This window comes from Musa acuminata, chromosome BXJ3-8, assembly GCF_036884655.1.
Source record: "Musa acuminata AAA Group cultivar baxijiao chromosome BXJ3-8, Cavendish_Baxijiao_AAA, whole genome shotgun sequence".
Classification (NCBI taxonomy): Eukaryota; Viridiplantae; Streptophyta; class Magnoliopsida; order Zingiberales; family Musaceae; genus Musa; species Musa acuminata.
In genome coordinates this window covers 27,002,532-27,011,283 of record NC_088356.1, presented here as the reverse complement: position 1 = coordinate 27,011,283, position 8,752 = coordinate 27,002,532, and positions in this window count along the sequence as shown.

The window sequence follows — 8,752 nt, the reverse complement described above, 5'->3', positions numbered from 1 at the left end:
TTATTTAAAAGGGCATGCTCTTTTTTAAAAGAATTATACTTTTTGCTCATTATTCTATATTCATCGAACAAATCATGAAAGGCATTTAAAAGCTCATTGAAAGATAAATTTGTATCTAATGAATCACTTATCTCATCTCCGATAGCTATTAGTGCGTAGTTGGCGATTTTCTTATTGCTTTGTTCTTCGTCTTCAGAATCGCTCAAATCATCCCACGTTGCTTTGAGCGTCTTCTTCTTCTTTGGTTGTTTCTTCTTCACTTTAGGATATTCGCTTTTAAAATGTCTCAGCTTCTTGCATTCGTAGCATATAACTTATTCTTTCTTGGGTTTAACTTTATTTTTAGTGTCATTTTTAGATTTATTTCTTTTTATGAATTTTTTAAACTTTCTTGTCAAGAGTGTCAAATCATCATCATAGTTCTCATCACAACTTTATTTCAAGTGGTCTTCATGAGTTCTTAGTATTATATCCTTCGTGTTCTTTGGAAGGTTGTTCTCAAGCTCTTCATGAGCATTGTAAGTTATCTCATAAGTCATTAATGACTCGATAAGTTCTTCGAGAGAAAAATTATTCAAATCCCTGGCCTCTTGAATAACCATTACTTTAGGGTCCTAACTCTATGAAATGGATTTCAATATTTTATTAACGAAGTTAAAGTTAGAAAAACTTTTACCAAGCATTTTTATACCGCTAACGACATTCATAAATCAAGTGTACATATCTCCAATGGTGTCACTTGGATTCATCCGAAAAAATTTATAAGAATAGACTAAAAGATTTATTTTGGACTCCTTTACTCTACTAGTGCTTTCGTGAGTGATTTCGAGTGTGTGCCAAATATTGAAAGTTGTTTCACAAATAGACACTCGATTGAACTCATTTTTATCTAAAGTGTAAAATAAGGCATTCATAGCCTTGGTATTGAAAGAGAAAGTCTTCTTCTCTAACTCATTCCAATCGTTCATTGGAAGATCAGATATTTGAAAGCTATTTTCCACAATGTTCCATAACTTAAAATCTATAAAAATTAGAAAAATCCTCATTCTAGTTTTTCAATAGGTGTAATCCGTCTCATTGAATATAGGTGGACGTATGATTAAGTGACCGTCTTGGTTGCAGACAAACGTCATCTCTCTTAGGTTTCAAACTAAAATGAGAGTGACCTCGCTCTGATACCAATTATTAGTATTAAGAACGATACTAAGAGGGGGGGTTAACTAGTGTAGCAGATAAAATCGATAAATTTAAATAATTTCAAAAAACTTCGTGCGATGAAACTCTTAGTTCGATGTACATTGTTTTGAAAAGACGTTTGACTCGAATAAGTTTGTAAGTGAGTAGAGAGGAGGGGATTGGACTGTTTGCAATGAAGTAAAGTAGAATACAGCAAAAGTAAAGTATGCACTAAGAAGAGAACATGCCAATTTTATAATGGTTCGATCGTTCGAACTACATCCACTACCGACTCCTCCTCCAATGAGGTCACCGGTTTCCAATATTGATCTTTCTTGAAGGGCAAAGATCAATCACCCATTTATAGAACTTTCAAAGGTGGCCCACTCTTCTTTTTCAAACTTTCACACTTAGAAACGATGGAGGTGAACTCTCAACTTTTGCAAGCTATTTCACTATAGTTTCGGTTCAATTCTTATCACTTCTCTGTGCTTTACTAGTTGAGAAGTAAGGGGTATTTATAGCCCTTAATTGGCTTCAAATTGGAGCAAAAAAGTGTCACATCCCTAGTTTTTAGGGTACTAGCGGTACCATCGCCAGTATTGGGCGATACTACCGCTTGACACTCTGACACTGGGTGGTACCACCTCCCAGCCTGGTGGTCCTACCGCCTGACAAAGTCTCGGAGATTGGGCTATGGTGGTATCACCACCTGACAGTATTAACTGCCAATGGTACTACTACTTAGGTGGTACCATCGCCTAGACCTCTTAGGAGGCTAAGCCTCAAGCGGTTCCATCGCCTAGCAAGGTTCCAAGTGGCCGAGTGGGCCTTCCATCTGGGGCAACTGGGCTCGGCCCAACTCAGCCCTATTTTGAGCCTAGTTGGCCCCTAATTGAGTTAGTTGGATTACCTTCCAATCATAACCCTAATTATGTGCTAACTTCGATATTTAAGGCACACACTAAATAAAACAAGTCAAGTCTATGTTTCTTCCAGCAAACTTCCAATGATCTTCCAACGGACTTTCGACGATCTCTCGGCAATCTTCCAATAGACTTCGAGTAAGCTCCTGGACTCATGATGATCTTCTTGGTGAGTTCCGATGAGATTCTTTGGCAAGCTCCTGGACTTCTCGATCAATTATGGCGGTACTTCCGACGAACCTTCGAGCTTCTAAAGAACTCTCAAACTCCCAACGAATTTTCGATCTTGACTCCGACACTTCATTTTGCTTTATGCCTTGATCGCTATCGTAGTTAATCCTATATACTTTTCTCAATATATAGATTGGATCAAACAATTTACTAATTAATTTTATTATCAAAATTCGAAATTCAATGATTCCAAAGTTTTAACTTGTTTTAAATGGGTTTTGACTTAGTTATACTATTTTTGAATTGCCCATAAATAGTATAAGTAGGTCTACATCATGGTTTTTTTTTAATCGCACTTTCAGAATATGTTTCAAACCTATTTATAAGCTTAAATGTTAGAAAAATATTGAATGGAAGCACAACATTATTAAAAATTAAAGAAATTAGAAAAATCAAAATATTTACATTGTGAAAAATATTAGAAAATATCAAATAAATCCTCTAAAAAAATTATAATCTTGTCACATAGGAGCATTTCAAAGGTTTAATGAAAGTTTCAACTTGTTTTGACTTTTGAACCAGTTATACTATTTTTTAAGTGCCTTAAAAAATATAAATGGGTCTAAATCATGATTTTTTTGGACTACACATTCAGAATATGTTTCAACCCTATTTAGAAACTCAAATTTAATAGAATATTGAATGGAAGCATGACATTTTGTCAAATTTTATAAAAAATTAAAAAAATCAGAAAAATTCATAGTTTTTACTATTAGGAATGAGTCGGCACTAGGGGGGTGAATTAGTACAATGGTAAAATCATATCAGTTCTGAAATGCTAAAATCGATTTCAGAAATGCTTAATTTGAAGGCAATAAGAAGAGCGTAACAAGTAATGAGAAGGCAGTTTGCAGTTTAAAGTAAATTGCCTAAAGTAAAGGTAAACCAGATTTTTATAGTGGTTCGGTCATCGTGACCTACATCCACTCCGCTGATTCTTCTTCCGTCAAGGCTACCGACATCCACTATTGGTCTTTCTTCAATAGATGAAGACCAACCACCTTTTACAACTCGATTCTCCTTTTATCGAGTTTACGAGATAACCCTTACACCCCCACTTACTCCTCTCTCAAACTATTCTAACACTTAGAACTTTTGAGAGGAGTTCACACAAGATTGCAGCAGCGTTTCTTTCTATTTTTACTCTCAAGTCTTGTGTACCTTAACCAGAGATGAGAAGGGTATTTATAGGTCTCAAGTTGATTCAAACTTGGAGCCTGAAAATATCTCATCCCGGGTTTTCTAGGTACGGGCGGTACCACCGCTTGTGCTGGGCGATACCACCGCTTGGCATCCTGACACTAAGTGGTACTACTATCTTACAGAGCTCGGAGACCGAGCTCTGGCGGTACTACCGCCTGACAGGGGCGGTACCACTATTGGTAGCATTTACTGCCAGCGGTACCACCGCCCAGTCTAAGCGGTACCACTGCCCAAACCACCTTGTCATGGGCTTAACTGGTTTTTGAACATGTTCGATGCATGGAGTACAACCCTTGAGGAGGCGGGTGAAGTCAAGACGCTTTGAAGATATTAGAAGGTAATTGTTACTTGACTTCGCCCGCCTTCTCAAGAGTTATACTCCATGCATCGAGCTGGTTACTAACCTTCGCCTACTCTTTGCTCACACTTCTGAAGCACTCGAAGTGTTTGCACTCCTTGCATTGAATTAGCTACTGTGATTCACCTTCTCAATGCCATAGAACTTCTGGAATGTAGGAAGTTTTCACCCCAACTTGGAGTAATTCTCTAATAGATTTGGTCGCCTATTGGATTGTACCGTCTTCTCCATCAACCCGGTCGCCTACTTCACTGAGTAGCAAAGGTATAGTACCATGTACTGCCTGCTTCATTCCTTAGAAATGCACTATTACATAACCCAAAGTCCTTCACTTTTGGCTATCCTAATGAGAAGCTCATTGACACCGGTCTTATGAAGTTCCTTGGCCTCTACCCTTCAGTCTTGTCTCGATACTTAGAGTTTACCTCTGCATGCTCCACCTCCTCGGCCCCTTTCACAACCAAGTGCTCTCCCTCCACGAGAGCACGGGATCAATAACTTTCATAGAAGTCCCGCCTCTACGGTACCATGACGCTGCCATACCCATGGCCCTACTATCCGTCGCCTTGCATCTGCATCCCTTTTCTTCATGATCAGCAGATATGTCTTTATGGCACTCCTTCGAGTCCACCTCTATTCTAACTTATGCTTAATTTTGGGTAGCCAAGTTCCACTGAACTCGTCGTCGCTTCCTCGCCCCTTTTGACCCCTTGCTTTAATACATATGTGTTCTCCAAACAGCTCCTTTTGGACGATGGAAAGACAGACTGCAACTCCCATGTATGGCCTCTGCTATTATGTTGTAGGGTTTGTACCAATTCTGTTCTCCTTAGCTTCTTTGGTAGCAACGTTCGCTTACTCAACCTTGTCCTCTGACTTGCCGAGCTCCTTTAAGCGAATATGGGCTTTAGAGCAATCCAACTCTCCAGCTGCTTCGATCATACCTCTACATGATCAAGTCTCTCCCATGGGACTCACTGGCACTTGCATTCGAACTTTTCCCTCGGTGGAACACAGCCCCCATATGCTGATAACCAAGACTTTCATCCGATGCAAGATTCGATGCATGCACGGAAGACCTGCCTCTACGGTACTATGGCCTTCACTCCTTGAATCCATAGCCCTTTTTACTATCGTGTTGTTCACCGAAGTGGAGCTTCCAATAGCTCCTAATCATACCACCAAATGATATAGTCCCTCACGGGAATATGTCGTGTATATCGCATTATCACGAACTGTTCCACCATGATCCGCTGCACCATGTTGCCTCCTGGTGACATCTCTATTGCATTCTGATCCTTGTGGGATGAACTCGAATTGTGATCCCTCCATGTGTGGCCTTTGCCAATACATCACAAGGTCTCTTCCACCTTCGATTTTGTTCACTCCTTTGGCATTCGACCTTCATCCACCCACTCTTGGGTCACACTTAGATAAAGCCCTGCTCTAAGATAGTTCGTCGCCTAGTAGCTCCCGAAGTCCACCAACTTTGCTACAATTAGTGCACCATTGTTTGGATCCTGGGCCTTTGCCCCTACCAGCACAATCTCCGCTGCGCACCGCTTCCTGCCTGGCAACACTATGGCATATTCTTCAAGAGTACCCGCCTCCGCGTCCTCTTACCCCGTGCCAAGGCCTTCTGAACCCAACTTCGCCTCCGCAAATTGAGTCACCTTAGTTCCTTCATCAAATGCTTCTCCTAGATAAGGTACATGTGCCCAGAAGCTTCCTTCGTCTTTGGCACCATGCAAGATGAGTCCGCTCCGTCAGAATGAAGGACTTATGGAACAACATGATGCTGCTCTTGCCTCGGCAAGAGTTCATGTCCTTAACCTCTACTAGCCATAGGTGCCCAACAAGTCAATCACGTGAGTGATGGCATGTGTGACTTGACATAGAATATTTTTACTAATTATATTTTGGTATTTATCACTTTATATTAACTATTGCATATATGCATGTATATATTGTGATATCCTTGGATCTGTGCAATGGGAATAGGATCGTGATGAGATCACGATAATGAGATCAATTCACCTTTAAACATAGATCATAAATAATCTTGATCATAGGTTACTCGAGAGGGATATCATGATAACTGGATAGACCGGTGTGCTATATACCCGTCCATATGATGGATGCAGTTAGTCTCATAGTTGCTCGTGTGGGGACACTAGGGACACAGTACAAGTGCTTATTGGAGAATGAGTTCACTGATTGATCCGCTTACGGAATGCTGGATGGTTGATGATGCCTTATTGTCAGACAGCGATTCTGTAGTCCTAGTGGTGTATTTGGTCCTTAGACTTGAGACACCAAGGATATCCTGTATGAGTGCTCCACTCTTTGATACCAGACTTATAGGTTTGGATGTCCCAGATCTAATACAACTGATCATTGGGAGTGGCAATCGACCTTACGAGGGCTATTGAGTGTCGATAGATGATCATCCACTCTCGACATCATGAGAGGAATATCTCATGTGTTCTTGCTCAGACAAATCCCTGGTTATGGTCATTCGGATTGAGAGAGAAAGAGTTCTTTGGGAGAATCCGATTAGAGCGAGACTCGAGAAGAAATCGTATGGGTTTGACAGCACCATACCCGATATACGGTCTCTAGGATATTAGATGAACGAGGGACTATAGGTATACGGTAAGTGAGGATAGACAGTTCCAATGGATTGGATTCCCTTGTATCGTTTGGGGACTACGGCGTAGTAGCATAGTACCTCCGTAGTCGATGAGTCGAGTGAATTATTATAGAGATAATAATTCACTAAGTTAGAAGGAATTCTGACAGGTATGACCCACGGCCAACTCGATATTGGGCCTAGAAGGTCACACATATATGGTAGGCATTGCGATGAGTAGAGGTTCGGATATGAGATATTCGCCGGAGCCCCTATCTTATTGGATATCCAATAATCCATTGAATTATTGGATCCCATGGACGAGATCCAATAAGAGTCCATGAGAGATTATTGGATAGAGATCCACTAATATAAAAGGCTTGGACAATTGGATGCAGATCCAATACCCACTAGGGGAGGATCCATTAGGGTTTGACAGGGGACCTCTATAAATAAGAGGGATTCAGTGGTTCATAGGCTAGAGCCTTTACTTGCCTCTCCTATTCTCCTCCCCCTCTCCACCTCAGAGTAGCCCTGGAGTTTTGAGGAGCATCGTCATAGCCCTGCTGTGTGGATCATCGCTAGAGAGGAGGACACTTGACCTTCTTCACCCTCTCCTAGAGATCTGCAAGGAAACAGGGATATACGATCTCCCTAGATAACACAATCTATTCTATACACAGTTTGTTTTACGAATTTTGCGCATCAATCTTTGTACGATGACGAACATCTGTTTAGAAAATTGGGGATTTTGTTTTTTCTTGTTCTTCCGCTGCGCATGTGATGTCGCCCCCAAGATTTCCTAATAGTAGTACCAGAGCCAGGTTGTTCATGTGAATGATTGGTTTTGAACTGCGTGTGTTGTATTTAGGAAGAATTTTGATGTCAAATTATTGACGCAATAGACGAGGAAGGGCAGCAACTGCTGCTGACCTTGCCATGTTCGAAGATGGCTACCAATCTTCATGCAAGCAGGCAGCCTACAGTGGTGGCGCGCAAGGGCGGTGCCTACGGGTGTTGGACTAGCGGGCAAAGGCGCCGCAGGGCAGCGGCGCCTGCGGCCGCTGCTCCCGCGGGCAAAACCCCCGCAACTGCGGCCACCCAGTGAGGCAGCACTGCCTGTGGGCGTTGCCTCGCGGGCAAAACCTCCCACGAGGACAACGCTACCCACGAGGGCGCTCACCTGCAACGGCGGCACCTCAGCCCCGTTACACATGCCACCGCCGGCAGGGTGGCGGCAACAGCAGTAGTAGGGAAGAGGAAGGGGGGCTTAGGGTTTTTGGCAAAAAGATAATTTTGCCCTTCGAAATTTGAGAAATTCTAGTTTCTGTCTTTTGTTCAAATTATAAAAATACCCCTAAGAATTTAAAAATTCCCTACATGTCCCTGATTTCAAAAAATATTAATTAATTAAAAGGTTTAGTTGATTATTATTTTTTATTATTATCTAGTAGTCCTACATGCTAATGATTTATACATGTGATGTTTGATGTGTGGACGGATGATCATGGACCGTGTGATGTGTGTACTTGTGATTATTATTGTTGGGGTCTGCGAGCCTCCATTATATTTCTCATTTATTGTCGGGCCTGCATGCCTATGATTAAGTTGTAATCACATGAGGAAGCGCAGCGGGAGCATGGATGCGATAGCGGACCCACGAGACAGACGATCGCGATGCATGAAGATGCATCGAGATGTCAACAGAACCGACGAGGATGAGATGGACGATTATAGGGCATGGAGATGCACCGTTGCACACATAGATCTTGATGTGAGTGATTAGGCCTACTGGCTCGGGCTTGATCACATTAGGTTATGGTCCATGATCATCTGGTGTGATTGCTTATACACATACTAGATATGTATATATATTTGCATACAATGTAGATATATATTAAATATGTATATGTGTGACATTTCATATTAGGAGACCAAATCATAGAAACATCTCTCTTGATAATATTAAGTTGATAAACGTGAGACAATTAGATTGACCCACGTGGCCTTCCATCGTTATAAGTAGGAACTGATTCCCAGTGTACGTTGAGTTAGTCGAGTCCCTTGAGGCTCATCTATATTGTGATTCGCTATCTTGCTTACGACATAGAGACGTCACCGATGACCTGAGGACATGGTATGCTTAGTCGAGTCCCTCAAGGGTATATCATTGAATCAGCCTCATCTTATAACGATGGTGTTGACTTAACCGAGCATCATGGTTAG